At 36.3% G+C, this 23205-nt stretch overlaps 1 protein-coding gene across 2 annotated transcripts in view; it reads right to left on the reverse strand.

Annotated features, from left to right (window-relative positions):
- prkd1 (protein kinase D1) overlaps positions 1 to 21652 on the reverse strand; it is a 57413-nt gene extending 35761 nt beyond the window's left edge. For both annotated transcript variants that reach the window (XM_018734723.2, XM_018734724.2), the window contains exon 1: positions 21595 to 21652. The gene's annotated coding sequence lies outside the window, so the exon portion shown is untranslated. The remainder of the gene's footprint in view (positions 1 to 21594) is intronic.
- Positions 21653 to 23205: the final 1553 nt, after the last annotated feature.

The following is a 23205-nucleotide window of genomic DNA, read 5'->3' on the forward strand; positions in this document are numbered from 1 at the left end:
GTATCAACACATCACGACTGACTTCTTTGTAGATTTCATTGGTCATTGATCGCTCTGAGTTATTATTTTTCTGAAAACCTGTCAAGACATTTTATTGTGAAATGAAAGCAACACCTCCTGACTGAATGATAATGGCCATACTTTGGTTTCCCCAAAAGCATTCAAGTCACTTTTATCATAAACCAATGGTAACAACACAAATTTAGTGTATGTTCACGAAGAAAGAAATATGTAAGATTTAACTGATCCTAAGCAGTTTATACTTTTTTCAGCATATTCACACACACACACACACACACACATTTTCAGAACCGCTCGTCCCTCACGGGGTCACGGGAAACCGGAGCCTACCCGGCAACACAGGGCGTAAGGCCGGAGGGGGAAGGGGACACACCCAGGACGGGACGCCAGTCCGTCGCAAGGCACCCCAAGCGGGACTCAAACCCCAGACCCACCAAAGAGCAGGACTGCGGTCCAACCCACTGCGCCACCGCATCCCCTCAGCATATTCAGTAAGGGATTTTTACTTAGACACATCAGGGTAACTGCACTGCACACAAGTAAAGGAGGGCCGTTCAAACTGACAAAAATTAGATTATAAAACAGCAAGGTCTATTAACATTAAAGATAAAAAATAATTTAAAAATGACTGAAAATAAAAATCCAACCTTTCCAAGCCCCACTATTCAGTCCAAATCTAATTCATCACGTTAACATGTGCAATGTTCATATTTTTGCTTACATTAAATACTCTTTATCTACCCAGTCAAAAAAATTTCTACTGCAGGTGTCCCTCAGATTAATTACTTGGGTCTGTGAAAGCTTCAGATATAGCAAAGGTAAATAAAGACTTTGTAAGATTTTTACCTTTTTAAAATTATTCAAGATACTTTCAGAACTAAGATCAGTTAAATCATGATAAATAAAATACTTGTACCCCCCCCCCAGAATCCTATTTAGTGCTGATTGTTGACAATCTAAATTTAAATAATCTTAATCTACTCAATTATATTATTGTTGTAAAACATTACAGTTGTAATATTAAGTTTTATCTTCACTGCAGTTATGTAACTTACACAGAGTGTAGTAATGACCCACTGTACAATAAAAATTATGCATTCAACTGAGACACACATGACTCACAGATGACTAGTTACCTCGGCAGCATGAATCATTGTTGTATCCCCCAAAAGACAGCACAGCGTAACCAATTATTACATTTCAAACCTTTTTAAGAGAAAGCATGTTTCATCAAACATTCAAACACCAAACATTTGTCGTGGTCCTGTTTTATTATCAATTTTAAAAAAATACTGACTGATTTTGGTATACTCTGGTGGGTGTAACAGTACCGTATACCTTTGAGTTGATCTTTCCTGCTTTTGGTAAGAACGTTACACAGTACCACAAACTCACCATCTGATCTAACAAACACAGGCCAACAAAAAAAAAATCTATCAGTTGTGAACATCACATGTGACCAAGGCCATATACAAGTAGAATTATTCAGATTAGAGGGAAACAAAACTGCATATTACACTCAATCACTTTTGTTAAGTACTTTTCCTCTTTTACAGTCACACACCACAGATAATTTAGGGTCATCAATTCAGCAGAAACGCTGAAACACATGTTTGGACTCTAAGGAGGAAACCCACACAGACACGGGAAAAACATATAAACACAATACAGGCTGAGTCGGATTCATACCAACGCCCAAACAGCACATGGAAAAATTATTCTAAGCATCTTAGTATGCAAATCTACCATTATAAGCCACCTTGGGCAAAGGGATTGAATTAACAGTTAATAATGTACATGATGTGGATAAAATTATGAGAGGGAATTAACATCACAACAAATTTGAGCTCTGAAGGAAAAATGACAAAGGTAGGTACGTTGGTATCAAAAACTGAAAATTATGTTTCCGGGTTTTCTCTTTCTGTCATGCTTTTGTCTTGGGGGTCTAGCCATAATCAATAGTTTATTGTGTAGCCTTACAAACTCATCAGAGATGGATCATTTCTTAGACCATCTGGTACTGTGCCTTTTTATTTGATAGTGTTTTTTTTTTTTTTTAAATTTTGTAGATTCCCTATCCCCACAGTCCAGTGAAACTTTTGCATTCTCCACTACCTTTGGTTTACACCAATTGATCATCCTTCAGTTTGGGCTTGCGTTTTTTGATGACTTACAGAGAAGATATCTTCCTCCAATGTAGCTTACCTATCAATTATTGACAGAAATATTTTTTAAATCTCAGCGTGGTCCTGAAGTCACTGAGGTGTTCAGTTCTTACAGCAAACCCAGTAAAGTGTGTAATTACGCAGAGCAAACTTTAGTTTCTGGGATTCATAGTGAGCTGTATAGATATATGTCCAGTCTGATAAAATGGCAGTCATACAAACTTGTCCAATACCAAAGACTTGCTAGTGGTGATTTTATCAAATTCTTAACCGAATTTTGGACCTCACATGAAAGGAAAACCTTGATCCATTCCAGCTGATAGAGCAGTGGCAAACTGCCTTGCAGTCTGTTAACGAAATTCTTTCAGCGGATTTAGTGTCCTGATTTCTCCATCCCTTTCGAGCACTTCAAGAGGAGTTTGGGTGCTTGGAGTCAGATGTAGAGGACTGCCTGTTTTTATACTGCACATCAGCAAAAAAACTTTCCCACAGAGAACAATATTAAAACATCACAGAAAAAGAATGTTTGGCTATGAAGCAGGAGGTCCTGATCCTTTGATCCTGCATCCTGGGATATTAGTTCCACCTCTGTTTCAGCTATTTCTCCCTTCACTGGTTGCACAACATGAAGGACACCAATACTCAGATCACCTTTTAGTATCTAGTACTGCAACTATTTAAATTTCAGGTGGTCCACCAACTGGGTACTTCACTGGTCATGCTCAAGTTTCCGCTGGAATTAGGGTCCTGGATTGCAATCATGACCAATTCTTTCTTGTTGAGGCAATGTAATCTTGGATATATAGAGGGTTGAAAATCTTTATTCCTCTAGCAGTTTTCTTCAGAGGAAAGTACTATTCAAAGCACACACAACTTAATTCCGCAACACACTAAGAGTCTCAGTTAAAGACACAATTACTACACCAAAACTTTAAATATATTTTCAGATAGTACACTTTGCCAAGATAAGCCATACGAAGTCTGTTTACCTCCATTTTGCAATTCTATTCTCATAACAGTATGTAGAACTTGAATCCCTTGAGCAGAAGTACCCAAACCAAAGTATTTTATTAAACAAATGTGTTAACAAATTATCAACATTTGAAGCACTAAATAAGGATAATATTTTAAAGTTGATTTATTGTTATTACTACATGCTGATTACAAAAAAAAAACTGTAAACAGACATTTAAATGTTAATCATTTGCATTTACTTAAGATTTTTACAGCTATCTAAGAAAATGCTGATTTATTTTTTATATGTTACAAACAGGATAGATATTTTTTTTTTTTTAAATCTCTAATGAGGCCTTCACAAAAGATACAGAGAAAAGCAAGCAAGGCACTGAGGTCACCATGACAGCAGCCCCACTGTAACAGTACAGTTGTCATAGTAACAGAACCCAAGGCTCTTTCCTGATTGAAGACTATTCATTTATTTCACACAGCGGATGTACATGTATCTGCTCAGCCATTAAAGAGAAATACAAAAATGTAATTAAACCTTGGGAAATGTGGCAGTGTTGAATGTTACTGTCTCTCAGGGCTAAAGCAACATTTCCACATGGGTTTTTCAAAGGCTATTTTCTTGTGTGTGCTATGCGAGACACAGTTGTTAAAGACAGACCGATTTTGATTATACAGTTTCTTTAACCACGTGGTTGATGGGGCTGTTGCCATGGTGTAGGATGCACTTCTACACTGAAGACTAGATGTACTCGTCAAGTTCTCTGAATCCTGTCATACCATTTCTATATTTTGACCTGATTAAAACCCTTTATCAATCTTTTATTGTTCTGTTGTCCTTAAGGACTTTGTTTAGTGCTTTCATAATTACGTGTAAAAAATGAGGACTTCTATGAAACTGCATTACGATGAATGTATGGACTTGCTCACTTTCAGTAACCGCTTGTTTAAGTCAGGGTTGTGATGTTCTAATGAACAAATGTATTTTCATTTTTTTAAAAGCATCTTAACAGTGAAATACAAATAATAGACCTTGTTTTGTAGTGGGTACGTTTCCATTCATCAGTTTATCAAAGTGTTTTTGTGTCTAAGTATCTTTCCAGTCATGTGTTGTAATACATTTCATGATTCTTTCCATCCTAACTTTCTACTACAATAAAATGAGTGAAGATGTAGAACAATAAAACACATGTAACTATAATATTTCTTTTGTTTTATTATTGCACTAATATTTGTAAATGGCCTACTAGCTCATGGACTATGCGAGTCAATACCCAGAAGCAGCACCATTGCACAACACCGCGAACACGTCCCTTTTTCTTTTCTCCTGGGGTTGGATTCCTAAGGAAAACATACTGATCAGGGGAAGTCATTCATGTTGTGTACACTGCACAATCTTTCCAAACTATTAAAGGTTAAAGTTCTTAGAACCAGTGTGTTGCACTCCCAGAAATATGTGTTGGTTGAATGCTTTAATAAATTACGAAAGGACATAATTTGTAAGTTGGTTGCAGACGATGCATGAAACTGGAACAATATGAAGGACACCCTGTGTGCAGATTGCAGGACCTTTGGGCATTGCCCTAGGGGTATTCTAAATGTTTTAGGCAAAGAGGGAGGAGAGTTCCACTCAAAAATAAATAAATAAAATACAGGTGGTCCCCGACTTACGATGGTTTGACTTACAATTTTTTCGACTTTACCGGGGGTGAGCTGGCTATAGACATTCAGTAGAAACTGTACTTTGAATTTTGAATTTTGATTTTTTATCCAGGCAAGCGATATCCGGTGTGATACTCTCTTGCAATGCTGGGCAGCGGGAGTGATCCGCATCTCCCAGTCTGTCATGTAGAGGTGTGTATTAGGTGTATTAGATGTATTTTCGACTTACAATATTTTTGACTTACAATGGGTTTTGCAAAACGTAACTCCATCGTAAGTTGGGGACCACCTGTATATTATTGATTTGCAGGAGAAACTGGACTCACTTCAAGTGACAGAAATGAAGCATTCCCTCCTGGCTCAACAAAGATAGGGCTGCTCATACAAAAGGCAAACCTAGTTCAGAAAATTCAAAGTTGGAGGATGAAGTCCTTGTTTTCATTCCAGCATCCAACTCTGAACTGCTTGCTAAAGTGGTAGGAGTCCTTCATGGTCCCACAGGGCATCAGATACTGACTGTGAGGAGATTAGTTGTGACAGGGCAACTCCCTTTAGCTCCCTTAATCAGGTAAAAAGAATGGCAAGAAATGGTGGATGTGTTCCTTGCAGCACTGGTAGTGGACAGGACTGAGCTAAGTCCACAAGCACCAACCCTTCTTGACAGCACAACAGAAGGAAGTATGTGGACGACAAAAAGTGTCTGCAGACACATGAGACTCTCATACAGTTCTTTTGAGAGATTGTTCTGGGACACAGTCATAACTTTTCTCCAGATAACACAGATCGTGTGCACTACTTTTGCAGACTCCCACTAATTTCCAAGTTAGTTAAGTGCCATCGCCTCTGGTTCGAATCATGGTGACTTGATGAATTGAAGATCTAAAAATAAATTGGTTTTGTGCTATTTTGGCAAGCTCTTCCACTGTGATCCCCATTGTTGTTGTCAACGTATCGAGCCATCTCATTGCGGGCCTTCCTCTTCTGCTTGTTCCTTCAATCTTTCCGGTCATCACGTCCTTCTCTAATGTTCTCTTCTAATCGTGTGGCCAAAGTATGATAGGTGTAGTTTCACTGACTGAACTTTTTGGTTTTACCTCTTCTACAATCGACTTGTTTGTTCTTCTAGCTGTCCACGGAATACGCAATTTCCTTCTCCAACACCAAAGTTCAAATGACTATATCTTCTTTCTGTCTTGTTTCTGCAGCGTCCAACTTTCACAGCCGTAGTTTACTATTGACAATACAAGCACCTAAACAAGCCTGATTTTGGTCTGGATTGTTATGTCTTTGCTTTTAAACACCTTATCGAGAGCTTTCATTGCTCTTCTGCCTAGAGTAATCCTACGGACAATTTCTTGACTGCTACTTGCTTCATTGTTGATATAAGAGCCCAGCAGGTTGAAGTTTGTCACAATTTCTATTTCTTCGCCATCAAGCTTAAAGTTCTCAATATTTTCCGTAGTCAAAATTTTTGTCTTTTTGATGTTTACTTCTAGATCCATACTACGACTTTCAGTTTTCATCTTCCTTAATAAGTATTGCATGTCATCTTTGCCACTAGTTAACGTTGTATCATCAAAATATTGCAAATTATATTTCTGCCTCCAGTGCTTACACCAACTCGTTCTTCTGATAAGTTTGCAGTTTCCAAGTAACCTTATGAAACTGAAGAGTTTGTTGACTATTTCACAGATATAATGAAATCTTCTTCCTCTTGAATCTGAGGCTCAACAATAAGACATCATCTCCGTTCAACACCTTGATATCATTTTTCCTGCAAAGACTTATCCTGATCTGTTTTCCTGGTCCAAAGGTATTGTCCCAGTATTCCACACAGTATTTAAGAGGTATGTTAGCAACAAAACTTCAACAACACCCAATGATTTCAACATTTCTGGATGAACTTCATCTGTTCCAGAAGCCCTGTCACTGTGCAGCAGTCCCACTGTTGCAGCGGCCTAAGCTCAAGAGACGAACCTTAATCCTTCAGAAACTTGAGGCACTGCCTCATAATCAGAAAGCATACAGGGTTCAGGAATTCCTCAAAAAACCTACTTCCACCTCCTGATGATATCCTCAGCGGAGGTCAGCACAGCCCCAACCTTGCTGAGAACAGGCAAGGCAACAATCTGCTTTCCCCTCCTATACAGGCTGACAGAACCTTTTTAGATGATGTCCAAATGTCATTATCCACAACTTCAAATTCCTCCCACATCTGAGCTTTTGCTTCTGCAACAGTTGCCATCATGGCTTTTTCAAACTGCAGGTACCTTTCTGCAAAATGTGGAGTTTCTTGTGCAAGTAATGTCTGGTAAGCCTCCTTCTTTAACCTGACAGCTTCTTTTACTGTTGCTGTTTGTTGGTGTGCCCTCAAATTTAAAATGCTTTCATAACGTTGCATTATTGCATAAGACTAATTATTGCATGGGGAACAAAACTGCAATTCATTTCTACTTATATGTACTGAAAATTACTAAAATAATGTATTGTCACAAACACGAACAGGATGAACGACAACCATAAACACACTGAATAATACAAGGAGTGAGTCTACAGAAATAATATGTTGAAAAGGGACAAAACTGGGAAACACAAGATGGTAAAATGTGTGATATCAAAACATGATTGTAGTTTATATTCACTTTATGAAACATAGGCTTAACAACCAAATAAATATTTAACAGAATTTCATATTTTAGTAAACAAATGCCTTTGCTCTATTATCAACATAAAATATGTACATATTATATACAATATCATAAAAATTCTGCAGAACTGCATGTGAAAGGCTGTAGCACTTAGCAAAGTTCCAACAGTGCCTACCCTCCAAAACAACCGCGCGATCAGTTGCAAAAATCATTCTCCACACTATGCTGCCATTTGCCTCTTCCACAAATGGACGGACAACATCGCCGTAGTCAATACCACTGGAGTGCTGGGCTCTTGTTTTTCTCTCCACCCCTATGGACATAGTTTCCTCAACTGGCAGTGTGACACATGGTAGCATGCAGAGCTACACAAGCCAGACTGCAGGAGATCTGGAGCTCAAGCAAGCCCTCAGTCCAACCCTTGGGCCTATATGGCTCGACATTCAAATAAATAAAAACTAACTAGGTATTATTATATGGTGGGCATTTGATGTATATTATTACTAAATCTACAATATAGGCTATCTTGCCTAAAATAACTGGTACTGTCCTGGTGTTATTAATCAGGCGGTTTTTATATTAAATCATAGTTTATAAGATGTAATTTATATTTTCTAACAGACAGTAATACAAATACATAATTCCCCCATTTATAAAACATTATAAATGTGTTAATGAAGTGAAATTCCTTTGAGAAACTTGACTTTATTTCTCATGGAAAATATGAAGAAAACTGAAAAAATATAATCCTGTCCCATAAAGTCAGTTGAAAAAAGTCTAATTTGGAAAAAAATGTGAAAAAAAATCCATCTAACCTAACCAAGGTAATTGTGTTAAAAATGATGGATGGATCTAAATAGCACTAAGAGTAACAAATGTGAAATAGTCAATTACAACAAATGAGCTAATAGAATTAACAGATTCATCATCATTAAAAAAAAAATGCAACAGACATATAAAATGAAATATGATGATATCACAGAACTAAACATGCATAACTGGATTAATTATTTGGTTAAAGTGAACAAATCTAACATATACTTTTACAGGCTCATAAGCTAATATCACAATAACAGTATAATATTTACTGATTTCAGAAATCAAACATATGTGACATAGTTCATACTAAGATATGGAGCAATCAATGTGTTATAATACAACGCTTAAACCAGTGTTTTTGTACCTCAGCACTGTAGTTAATTTTATTGTGTTCTTTATTTTCTTTAAATCTTCCTATGATTGTTAATTCCTTCTTTACATTGTTGTTCTTCTATTAAATGACTGCTTTCAACCAATAACTGGGCAGGGGAGTTTTGTTGTCAGGAATAACCAATATGGCTTGATTACATTTATCTGTGTTTGTACTGTTTGTTGTGTCTCTGGTAAAACTGAAGGAAAGGAAATATACAAATGTAACCAGCAAAAATGTCATACTGAATTAGTAAGTGTATGTGAGAAAAGGGGTTTGTTTTAGCAGTTCTACAGCACCCTGTTATATAAAGGCTGAGTGTATATTTAATATTCTTCCCTCATCTTTATTAAAAGATTTCACTGAATTTCAATTTTCAAGAGTGACTAAAAAATCTGGCCCTTTGGGGCCTTTGTACAACTACATCTTTTCATCCTGTAATGGGTACTCCTTTACGATCAACTGCAATTTGTATCCTAAAATTTGCATGATGGGCTGTCAACACTCACTTATGAGAAATGCATTTTGAGAACACGTCAACTTTACACCCACACCTTTATGATGTCCAGCAACATGAGGTAAGCAGAATCCCACTCCCATGGGGTTGTAGCTTCTCTTCTTCATGTAAGTTTTCAGATGCCTGTGCTGTGCTGACAAGATTCTCTTACATTTACAATTATTCCTTTAGCCGACCCTTTTCTCCAAAGCGACTAAAAATATTAAGCTACGTAAAGTTATTTACGCATTTGTACAGCAATTTTTCACTAAAGCAAGTTTTAGAGTAAGTACCTTGCTCAAGGGTACTATAGCAGGAAACAAGTCGGCACCTTGGAATTCAAATGCTCTAATCAGCTGCAGCAAATGAGTCTTAAAGCATAATTTTAAAGTGCCAAAAGTTGATAAGATAAAGGAAATGTTTACATAAAACCGGAACTGATAAAATTCTGAATTCTACTAAAAGACAACATTATCATGGCTGATTTTGTATGATTTGATATACTATACTTTTATCAGAAATTATGCAAATACCTCAGCAGAGAGGGGTTTAAAGCATAAAGTGTGATTACAATTATTACATTCCTAGATTTAGGAAGCATTATTATTATTATTATTGTTACCCTGCACATTACAAAGCAGATTCAAAGCACTTTACGATAATGACAAAGAACATATGGGCTTCCACTGCAAATTAATGTATGAAAAATCCAGCATTTAAAAAAAAATGCAACAGAATAAAACGAAAAGAAAAAATAACATTTAAAAATTCCAACATCTGAAGAACAAACATTAAATGTTTGTCAAATGTGGTAAATTGGAGCCTATATGGGAGACAGTGGGTGTCAAGCAGAGTACACCCTAGTGCAGGAGATACTAGTTCATCATAGGGCAATAATATGCATTCACTCATTCACTCACACATACATACTAAGGGCAGCTTAAAGTCATTACTTTACCTTAAACACTTCTTTGGACTGTGCAAGGAAAGCAGAGCACAGAGAGGAAACATTCAAAACACGTACTTTCTGTGAACTACATATAGACTGAGAAGGAATTCAAACCCATGTTTCAACCCACAGCCCAAGCAGTATTAAGCATTTGCTGTGTTACCATTTTGTCCGAGAACAACATAAAACAACCAAACAAAAAAGGAAATGCTAGCAAAATAAATTGTAATGGGTAAAGTGTAAATGGACTATACAACTTATGTGTAAGTGATTTTGAACATATGAGTCTTAAGACTGGATTTAAAGAGTAGTTCGCATGTTCTTGTCTTGTTTTTGTATTAATTTCCCATTTTTGAAAAAAAAAGACAAGCATTAAGAAATATATGGGAAAAAAGTTAACCTTTTGTGACACAGGAACACATCAGCTACCTTTCCTATTTTATATTAATGAAGAATTTTTTTTTTTTTTTTAAATAGAATTTTATTTACAATCAGATCTTGAAGAAACACTTATGCTTGTTATGCAAGAAAACTTGTAGTATTACTTATTGATTTCTGCATTGTCCTACAATAAATAACTGTAAGCAGTTTACTATTAAAAAAACCATCCTTTGAAATATTTTCTGACAGTTAAATTACTTAACACTAATGATACAAAAAAAATGTAATTTTTACCCAGAATCACTCAATCAAATGTGTACCTCATGGCAAATCATTTTATTCAGTCAAAATATACATACACTATATTCTTGTAAAGGTACATTACACACAGTATATCTTATTCTACAGCAATTCACATTTACATACTTTTATTTAGTTCTGACTCACCATTACTTCCAATCTGTAATGAGGTGTCATGAATTAGCATGCTTGGAAAAGTTTAGCTACTGTAATAGGAGATTCATCTAAATTGTTAATTATGGCAAACTCCCACTGTCATTGAGAATTATACCTCCAAATTAAAAGTGACCATTAAATCTTCCCACTGTCACCCTAATGGCTACATGTTCACACTTTATTAATGGGTGTTTTACAATTCCATGCCTTGCTGCTGGCAGACCCATCAGCAATTTGCCAGTCACTCTGTGCTCGCCAATGTTACAACATAAACTTGATAAAACATCTCAGTAAGTTCAAGGAATCATCTGGTTTTAACTCAGCTTACTTCCTCAAATGAGCTTCGAAAGCATACACAATTTAAAACCCATTTGTCTTGGTAAATATTATTCAAAACATATTTTACACATGTTTTCCTATCTACGTAACAGAGAACAAAAATAAGAACATATAAGATGAAGGAAACCCCTATTTGTTCAATTCAGCTCAAAACATTGAAACAATGAGCAGTTTGATATACAAGTATATTTATCGTCATCAAATCTATGACATGTTTTAGTCTGTGGTAGTACAGCTCTAACACCAGGAAGCAAAAAATGAGTGGCATTTAAAAAGATACCAGTACATTACATCATACATACATACAGTATAGTACTATGTTGAATAAACAAAAGTTATTCAAGTCAGTTTATAATAATGTTAAGAAAATTCAGTTTATTGTCATGGTCTGTCCTTTGGAGTTAACTGCAATAAATATTATGGCAGGAATTCAAACCCAGGACCTTTGTGATGTGTCAGCTATAACCCTTGGTTGACCTACTGCCCACAAATGGCAGTACATGTACAACAACTCGAAAAAGAAACACATAAAATATCCATTTAGTTCTTTCAGTACTTTACCCACAAGATTATAATAAATTATTCCAAGATGAAGGGGTTTTATATCTCTTTCAAGAGTGCCTGTCATGAATATTCCATGAATATTCCGTATACTATTGTACGAACAGGACTGAACACCTTATTCCATAATGGGCTTTCTGATGAGATACACACTACATGTATGTGATGAGATATTTTTACTACCTGCAAAGGGTTGAACTTTCTGTTTATTAAGAAAAATCTTTGAAAAGGTTTCAACAGCTGTTCCATGATGGCCCTGAAACTCTCTTACTGCCTGTTCAGGTTGCATGTACATGTCAGAATGCAACCCCACAGTTCTCTTCAGGATAACAGCACTCAAATGGGTCCTTCACAGGAAATTATGATCTGTTGCCAAGCAACTAGATGACTTGTTCTAAGGGTGCCTAGGAAACTGACGTTAGAATGCCAATCAGCAGTGTTTTTTCATATATTTATGTCTAATAGATGTACTTGAAAAACATGGCTGAACAAAGACCTAGCGCTCGATAAAGTGGTGATTGTTATGTCTCTCATGACATACAAAAAGGCAACATTTTGAAAGTAAGTTGCTGCAGTGTTTTTGGGCAATGAAGGATATAATAACATTTTGTCTCAAATGAGTTTTTTCTATTTGTATTTCTATTTCCCTGGTAGATCTTATACTAGTTTACTATATTATACAGTAGTACAGTATGTCATTTATATAACATATATACCATTTTTACTATAAAACTTTAATATTGAAAGCATGCTTCAATCTTTTAAAACCTAAGTCATTTTCCATAATCAAATGAAAAGCACAGTGCTTTCATTGGTGCAAAATAAGAATAAAATTCCTGTGTTATGAATGCATAATACTAGAATCACAGCAAGGAAGTTCACACTTACCTTGATGAATAGGAATCTCACTGATTAATACAGATACCAGATAGTGTGGTAATGTAAAAAGCTGCAAACTTCAATTAAAGATACATTCACGAGAATTAATCCGATAAAACGCTGCTTTAGTAATTTCTGATGAGGTGGCCAGTTTGCTGTCTATTAAGCGAGCAACCTATTGGTGCAGAGACATATTTTTTATCTATCTATCAAAATTATTTCAGATAGAAAAGTAGCTATGGAAATAGGTTTTTAACCTTAATGTTGCTGCCTTGGGCCCCACTTCTGCCATTACTACAGTAACTTTAATCAAGTGCTACAGTGAAATGTTAAGCTGTATAAATCGGTTAAAATGTGTTGTTTAAAACACATTTGGTTAAAATCTTTACATTAATGCAACAGCTAAGCATTAATAATTATTTCTTTAGCTGTTTTTTTTAATCAAAGTATAGTATTATCACAGTAGTAATGAGTTACATTTCCTTTTACTGTACTTACATTTGAAAAAAATAAGTACTTTATAGTGAATTGTACTTTGCCACTCTCTTCTTACTACTTTGAATATTTTGAATTTAATTTTTTTTTTTTTTTTAAATATAAACAGGTGTCTGCATTACATGGATTTCATAAATCATTGTCATGAGTCTCACAATTTTCCCTTTAATCAGATAAGCAAAGTCACATTTTATTACCAACTCATAAGGAAACACTCTTTTTTGGGATATCTTTCTACCTAGCTAGAAAATTGAGAGCTGTAGAGGGCTAAAAAAAATTCCTGGGCTTAAGTTCAGTCTGTATCAGCACAATCAGTGTTGAAAATTAATAGCATTTATACAATATTTTGGAATTTAGCTAAGAAACAAATCCAAACAAATCCAGAGCAATTTACAGCTATTTAATAAGTTCAGCATTAGTGTATTTGTACTGGTATACTTTAGGGCAAGAGCTTTGTTCTGCATCAGTGTCTGGATAGCTACTAGCTAGTCAACATTTAGCCCGCCTCACTACACCAGTTATGTAACTTGTTTTCAAACCACTTCGAGCTACTGATTTCATTTGGCATCCTGATGTCCTTGCATGCCAAAAATCAAAATATGGTTGTCAGCACAGCATCATCACGTGAAAGTCAACCTTAGAATCTGACTGTATCACTTAGAATTTTGCTGTCAAACAGTAATCTAATTTTAATGGAACTACATAATGAACTTTCTGAAAAGGTTTTTTTTTTTTTTTTCTCTCTCCACAACACTGTTTTACATTTGGAGATTGGTGTACTTATACTTCAGTATAAAGTATCTACTTTTTTACAAGTATAGAATATTTATTTTTTCCCATATTAGATTAGAGGCATTCCTCAAGTTATGAAATTAATAAGTTCCTAAAAACAGTGCAGATGTCAAAATTTCAAATATCAAAAGGGTATTTTCCATTATTTCTAATGGGAAAAATAATGCATTCCCAGCCCATCTGAAAAGCCCAAACCAATTTTCCCCAGATATAACTAAAAAAACTGAAAAACACCCATCTGTCCATATCAAAATACCACATGACAGTCTAGATCTAAAAACACCCAAGAAAATAAATTTATCCAAAGTAGTATGTATTAACAGGGCCATGGTGGCGTAGCAGGTTTGACCGGGTCCTGCTCTCTGGTTGGTTCGAGTCCCACTTTTGGTGCCTTGTGATGGACTGGTGTACCATCCGGGGTGTGTCCACTCCCCCTCCAGCCTTGCGCCCTGTGCTGCCGGGTTAGGCTCCAGTTCGCCGCAACCGCATTTGGAACAAGCAGTTTCAGACTCTGTGTGTGTGTACTTCCAACGAACACAACCAAGTTTAAACTAAGTTCTATTGACTCAGCGTTCCATACTTTGATCAAATTGTTTCCTACAACTTGCATTTCCCTGTCAGAAACTTTATCTATGAAAATCAAGATTCATTTTGCTTTGCTCTGCTCTTATGTTTTCTTGTGCACTTTATAGTATTTCCGTCAGCTATGCTATGATACGCAGTATGGAATGCCTTTGAAGTTATCCTGATCCCTACATTTCAACAATAAGATCCAACAATCTTTCAGTAACTCCTTGCGTACCATGATCATTTCCGGACTATGCAGCAAAAAAAAAAAAAAGCAGCAAAATGATATACAAACAGCTAATTTAGACCTCATCGAAATCAGAATAAATATTTGTCAGGTGTCATGTACTGTCGATGAACATTAATCTAGACTTTTTCCATGAACATGAACACAAACTATTGTGAGGTATACATAAAATTGAGTTGCAGGAGATAAGGGGATGCAATCAACAACTAAGGAGGAACTGTAGACAATTTCTATCATCTGACTCTGAACAGCAGATTAATTCCTTAGTAGTGGTGTAAAAATTTCCATTGCACATTTCTGTGTTACTATGATATCATGATGTTGTGTGACACTATGTAGCTAATTGCTGCAATGTTTACTCACTCCCTCACTCACTAACATAAACCACTTGAACAAGTTAGGGTCACAGTGGCCTGGAACCTATTCCGGAAACACGGCAAAAGGCTAAGCTGGGTACAAACCACAGCCTGCATACAAACATCCATTATGTGTTTTGCAATTATTAATATCAGTCACAATATTCATCTCATGAAGGCCATATTGTGTAAGGCAATACTTCTTTGAAATGGCAATTGTACTGTATCATGTCTGCTTAGCAGATGTGTTTTATCCACATTTAGTCTACTTTGTTATTCATTTAGCAGACACTTTCTCTAAAGCAACTTACAGTGTTAAGGGTTATAATTATTCACCCATTTATACAGCTGGGTAATTTTACTCAAGCAATTTAGGGAAAGTACCTTGCTCAAGGGTACTACAGCTGGAGGTGAGGCTCAAACCGCCAACCTTTGGATCCAAAGGCAGTAGCGCTAACCTCTACACTACTGGCTGTCTCCATACAGTAAATAAAAGCATAATAATAGACATACTTCATAGGAAGGTTCCATAAAAGTCTCAGACAAATTTAAAAATTACAATTTCATTAATTTCAAGCTACATTAAGACAAACTATGTTGTCTCCATGAATTCCTATTTAACAGAGTAAAACACCAAAATGTCCGTATCTTGAAAAATGTCTAATATCAGTATTCATAACAGAATATGACTCAATACAGTATCTGTAATGAAATATGGTGTTTTTTTTTCCAGTGTTTTCAAATTAATAAACACTGAAAAACAAATTACCAACAATACTATAGAACAGGGCAAAGAAAACCAAAATAATATGGACAAACTAGACCTATGTTTCAGCTGTTAGCTCATACTGGATTTTTTTTCTTTCTTTCTTTCTTTCTTTCTTTCTTTCTTTCTTTCTTTCTTTCTTTCAATTAAAGTCCTGGAACTTAAAGAAACACACTCTATGCATTGTTCTAATAAAATAAAATTTAAAAAAAATTAAAATTAAAAAACTTGTCCTCAGTTCAAGGAATATATATACTTTAAACTGAACATTAATATGGGAAATGGAAACACAAGAAACCATGGGCCTTAGTTCATCAATGGCTGCAGTATGGACTACAATATCAGGTGACAAAATATAAGTAGGAAAATGTTTCTAGCAAAATCCCTTTATTGTAGACCATAACGATATATAAACAATTAAGATGTATGAATACAACACAGTATAAAGGGATTTGTTATATTTTTTCACAAATTTCACAAATTATCATGGTAAAACGAAATCGCTGCTAGACACCCAAACACTGACTGAGGCCCAAACAATAATAAACATGGTTCCCTTGCAACAACACGGCCAGACAATATTATTGTACAGCAGATGGTGTGATAGTCAGACACTATGACCATAGGTCAGGGCTGGAAAATAATATAATAAGATTAATTAAGCCGCTGAAAGTCTTGGTGGTCGTAAGTCACATATGTCGTAACTCAAGAACACTCCTTTTAAACATGACGAGCAATGCATTGCAAATTACAGCAGTCCCCCCTTATCCACGGGGGATATGGACCTCTAACGGATGCCTGAAACCGCAGATAATACTGAACCCTATATATACTATGTTTTTTCCTATACAGAAGAAGAAAGAAAACTAAAGACCAATGCCCAAGTCCTCATAAGTACTGATTTTTTTTAAATAACGTTTTCATCAAAAAAAGGGGGTTATTTAAACACAAGCACTGCGATACCATGACAGTCGATCTGATAGCCAAACTGCTACAAAGTGACAAATGGGTGGGTAACGTATACAGTGTGGATACGCTGGACAAAGAGATGATTTACGTCCCGGGCAGGACGGCGTGAGATTTCATCACATTACACAGAATGGACCGCAATTTAAAAATTCTTAATTGTATATTTCTGGAATTTTCCATTTAATATTTTCGGACTGCGGCTGACTGCTGGTAGCTGAAACCGCGGAAATCGAATCCGTGAATAAGGGGGTACTACTGTATGTAAGATTTGTGTTCTAGCACAGAAAATCAACCAGAAAATATAATTTGTGAAGGGTGCAAGGCAAAAGAATACAATATTTTGCTTTTCAATAATACTAATGCCTACTGCACAATTTACATCACCGCATTCCTGTATACTGCACAATTTACATCACCGCATTCCTGTATTTTAAACACAAAAAATTAAGTCACAAAGTCCTGATCTTAGTAGTGTTGTCTAAAAGATATTTTAGCTGTAAGTAAACATAACCAGCATGCATATGTAGTATTGAACAGTTATTGTAGTACAAGATCAAATGCAATACATCACTATCTTATTTGTAAAGCTCAGTCACCTAAAAAGTTCATTTTCAATTATATCAATGCTATCCATAACCCTAGAGGGCAAAAAAAAATTTTTTGTCTGCTACAGCAAATGGGAAAGCTTCACCAATGAAGAAAAATATATTTCCATATTCAGCCAGAATACTAATATAGCACTTTGGTTATGCTTCAGTTTGATAGTCATAAAGCGAAGCTTTTATGTTACTATTTGACGATACATACAAGGCACACAACATAATTTAACATAAAAATGTAACCTTAGGTCCCACTTCTAATGTCACACTTTTGCTCTCATCCCATCAAAATAACAAAGAAAGCACAATGAAAGCAAATTCAATTCAACACAGACATAAAAGTTCACAAGTGAGATGAAACACAGTTGGAGGAGAAAAAGAATTCCCTAAAACATTTTTAAAAAATTATGATGGTAAAAAATTTACATTTTTGCGCTACTTCATATCATTGTGCACTATACTTAACAGCAGCAAATGTTGTTAAAATTCACATTCACTACCCCAGTACAAAATGTTCTACTCAAAGTTGCTAAACAGTTGTAAATTCACAGTTGTATTCCCAGTACTCTATGTAGGCAACCTTTAAAAAAATAAAAGAATGCAAGAAGCATGACCTGTGTTTACCTTCCAAACCAACCGATGACACTAAAGTACACCCAAATTAAATAGCAGTATGGGACCACCTAATTTGCTCCCACGGTGTTTATATTTCTTGTCTGGTTTTCTTCAATGTTGATGATTCTAATGTACACTAGCAATTAGAGCCCTACTATTATCTTGGAGACAAAGGTGTAGATAGTAAAGAAAGCTGAAAGTGGCAAGAAGATAGCAAACCTTGTGCAAGCTTATGGAATCCATCAATCACCGCCTTTGAAATACAGTTTGTTTTTCTTTCACTCATGTCAAGTTAGTGTTAATTTTGTTTATATAAGTTAATAAAAATACTAAAGTAGCAATGAATGGTCTTAGAGTTTTTGTTTAATAGTCTGGTTTTTGTTTATTTATTAACTTGTTAGAAAACGTTTGTGATCAATGGCTCATCAAATGCAACGTGATCTTTATCAATATCTTAATAAAAGAAATAGTAAAGATAGAATAATAAAGTCTTATTTATCAAACAGCAGACATTTTACACTATCATATCTTTACTGAACAAATGGTTTAATTAAGGTCATTAATGGGGAAAAGTAGGTAAACTATTTTGGTGGCTGGTGGAAGCCCCTTTATTGGTACTGACCTCAACCAAATACTTTCTGTATTTTCTGATCAGAACTGTACAGCAGTTAGGAGGAATTTTTGGTCATTCCTCTATGCAAAACTATTTTCATTTCATGTTTATTTTTGGGATGTATTGTTTAAACAGCCTGTTTCACATCACATCACATCACATCACAACACTGCAGTGAGACTGCTTGAACCACTCTTTTTGAATTACTGCTGTGCCTTGTCATGTCCATTACCAAGCCTCTTTATAGATCAGATGCCCTGACATTCTGTTTTCTGATACACCTGAGAAATGATAAGTCACTCAATGACTAAAACACAAAATACATCAGTCAACACTACAAAGAAGCTCCACAACATTATGCTCCCTCCACCATAGCTCTTGAACGGAATAACGGTTTGGTGTTGGTATGCAGTGTTTTATTCTCTCCAAACAACGCAGTGTAGCAGAAAGTTTAACTTTTGTCTGATCTGTAGCCAGAACATTGTTCCAGGAGGGAGTGCTGTGAAAAAATCCAGGTGGCCTTTAGCAAACTTGAGATGGACACCAATGGTTTTTTTTTTGAGAGTACTGGTTTCTTCTGCAGCAGCCTCCCACGGACACCATTGTTGTTCTAATGGTAGACTCATGCAGAAAAATGTTACCAAGTGTAAGAGATGTCACCACGGAGTTCTCTGACACTAGTCTGAGGATTGTATGGTATGCTCTTTCACTGATTTTTGTAGGATTCCCACTCTTAACAAGAACTGTTTAACTATGTGGTGACTATGTGTTAAAACAACACCAATTTTTTCCATTTTGACCTATCTACCCAACTGTTTTCGAGATGTCAGAGGCTTACATACTTTTTCCATCAGTGTCTTTGATCCTAAAAAAAAAAAATTGTTCACTAAAAATAAAGTGATGTAAAATGCCCCTGTTTGTTAAATAACACTATTTTTACAATTTAGATTATCATACTGCATGACAAAATTCAACTAATTCAGTCAATCATAACATTATGTATAATCATTTTCCCTGAAAACTAAGAATTAACAGAAATTTAACCTTTTCAACACCTGTGTATTTAAAGAATACTAACACACCCTTTGAACCATACTATTTGGAAACACTACATGGAAAAACACACCGTGAGTTTATAGGTATACAATATACAGTACTTTAAGAAGTAGAAGATGTTTCATTACCATAACCTTTACTTAACATTTGTTGTTTTAAAAAAGAATTTGCAACTGCACTACATTTGTAAAATGAAAGATTGAAAGATGACCTGCTTGTATAAAGTAACACGTACTGTTTTTTTAGATCTTCACTAATGCATTCAAAATATGCAAGTACATCCTGACTCCTTTAGTTTTTCTGTTCCACCTCATGAAAGTGAAATGTTGGCCAGGGCTGTAATTATGAGCACTCTGTAAATACACATTTTTGTGCATGATTCATAGACGTAAAGGGGAGTGTCACTGTAATATACACAGGTGTGTGCAAGCACTTCATTGGTTTAACAGCACTGCAAAGAGACCTAAATTCCATGTATCTAAATGCACATACCCTGATAATTTAGTAACTGATAGAAAACTAATCAATATCCAACAGAATCCACTGAGGTGAGGCTATGTATGCAACTCGAAATTATAATCAAAGAGACTGTTAAGCAGTAAAGAAACTAGTTCAGCAATAAACTGCATTAAAAATCTTTTATCTCTGCCCTGAACAAATACAAGAAAGATGATAGTTTACTACTTCTTTCTCCATTTTTCATACTAGCAAGTATTACAGGATCTGTCAGCAATCAAAACTAATTCCACAGCTATAATAAATAATATTAAAGATTTAAATGTATGTAGCTCAAATGACAATTTTATTCCCTAATCTACCATACAGTGCAGACTGGTTAATATCACTAGGAAAATGTGCTCAGGTGCTTTTCACAAGGACACAGCAGTAAGCATGCCAACACCTTACAAACAATAAAGCAATATTAAGAAAAGGCAAAACACTTTGATGTTATATTAATAACTGAAAAGAGAAATATTTACTTTCAACATTTTGTTTTGCTGTACACTTAGCAATTTATTCAGAATCATTTAAATTACATCTCCATTTAGTAAATGTTGCAGTAGTTCATACAGTTAGATACCTATATTATATATTTGATCTAGTGTACAATACATGAATTTCTCAAACTGGGGGCATAAGAATCAAGTCCCTTTGTTAACATTTGTGAAAAAAAAAATTGTATCCTTCTTATATTTGCTGTCAATGTTGAATCAACATGGCTGTCATACAAGACTTAAGGTTTTATTAATCAAAGCAGTGCTTGGTATTTTTTTGTCTTTTTTTTTTTTTAATTAATTGCCTTTACCATATGAATTTCCTTCCTGCACATCTTTCTATCTGATAATGAAAAGTAAGAACGGTAACCTGGAGCGCGGCACGGTCGGTCGCAAAACTTAAGTTTTTACATACACATGATTTTTTTAAACATGACAGTGACATTTCATTTTACAAAACAGAACATACAGGGAAACGTTACAAGAAGGTGACATGACTGGAAAGAAGATGGAAACGCGAGTCTCGTAACAGATACAGCAGATCGACACGATCGATGTATGATCGTATTTTAATATCAATTTATAGATGCGAATTCGTCGTTTAACAGAAGCGTAACTAATTCTGGACATTTCAGCTCGAGGGGGAGGAATAAAAAAAATAATTAAACAAAAAACTTTAACTTAGCAAGACGATGCTGGCATTTGACTGCGACTGAGAACAGACAGCAGCGGCGCCGCACGAGGATGAATGGATTGATCAATCACTGAAGTGCAGTACAGTAGAGTAGTACAGTGTATTATATATTTATTACCTTCTGCTCGACGATGGAACACGCTACTTCCCTGACCTGCGCCAGGCTGAAGTCGCCGGAGTCGAGCAGGACGGGCTCGCGGCTCATCCCGATCTGAATTTGGAAAGAGATGCCTTGTGAGCCCGCGCTGGGGCTCGGAGGGAGAATCACCGGAGGTACACTCATGAAATTCCCTGATGTGGGGGGGTGGGGAGGGGAGAAAAAAAAGAAAGAAAGAAAGAAAGAGAGAACGAAAGAAAGAAAGAAAGAAAAAAGAAAACAGGCACTAGAAAAGCAATCGAGCGCTTCGCGATCAAATTGCGCAGAACGCAAAGCAGAGCTCGAGAAGTGGCCGCGAGCGCGAGCCGGGCGCACTTCGACCCCCCCTCCTTGTCCCCCAAACAAAAATGGCGAGTTGACAGCTGAGCGCGAGGCGGCCGCGGACGCTCCGAGGGGCGCGGGAAAGCGGCGAGTCGCTCGGAACGGGAAAGGCGACGACGGAAGCCAGACGCGTCAGATTTGTTGAGATGTTCAGACCTAATGAGAGCCCGCCTCCTCGCTGCTGGCCCGTATTAACCGTGGGTGATTGAAGTAGTCAGTTTAACCATAAAACGCGCGGACTTTAATAATTTGCGCGCGGGGGCTTCAGTCGCGCGGCGGTCTCGCGCCAGCCTGTACCTTTAAGTAGCGACGATCCCATTTAGGTTACTAAGAAGTACATAAATAAAGAGTCTATAAATACGCCTGCTTTTCCGTCCACATTAACTTACCTGAATTCACCACCTCAACTTAGACGTAGGATGCTTTGATAACGACATTTTATTATGAAAATGAATAAAAAGTGCGCAGAAAGTACAAGTTGCGGCGTTGTGACAACATTGATTGCTGTGTAGTTCTGTCCCTGCGCTGGGGCAGCCTGATGCGGTTATTTTGCAAAAAAGTTCTCAGCTTGAGCTGGAAGCAAACCAGTGTAAATAAATGGTGTAAAAAAACGAAAAGTATAAGTTTAGGCACTGTGCATAGAGAGCCTCTGCTACACTATGAAATTCTTACATTAAAATTCTTAAATATAATTCATCTTTTCTTAAAATGTAAATTAATATTATTGTTATTATTATAAGGGGGATGCGGTGGCGCAGTGGGTTGGACCACAGTCCTGCTCTCCGGTGGGTCTGGGGTTTGAGTCCCGCTTGGGGTGCCTTGCGATGGACTGGCGTCCTGTCCTGGGTGTGTCCTCTGGCCTTCTGCCCTCTGTTACTGGGTAGGCTCTGGTTCCCTGCGACCCCATATGGGACAAGCGGTTCTGAAAATGTGTGTGTACTCAGTGTACCTTTAAGGTGGAGTAAGCCAAACAACCTGCTAGTTCCAAAAGTGTACAGGCAGACCTAGAATTACGAACAGGTTCCGTTCCTAAATCTGTCTTTAAATTGAATTTGTTCATAAATCAGAACAGTTAGGTACAGTTCGTATCTAACATCAGTTAGTCAAATGTTTGTCTTAGTACAGTGTGTACCTTTCTATGCATAAAAAATATTAAAGAAACACTTCCACACACACACCTGAACCGCTTGTCCCATACGGGGAGCCGGAGCCTAACCCAGCAACACAGGGCAAAGGACTAGAAGAGGAGGG

Source organism: Scleropages formosus, chromosome 3, assembly GCF_900964775.1.
Source record: "Scleropages formosus chromosome 3, fSclFor1.1, whole genome shotgun sequence".
NCBI classification, from domain to species: Eukaryota; Metazoa; Chordata; class Actinopteri; order Osteoglossiformes; family Osteoglossidae; genus Scleropages; species Scleropages formosus.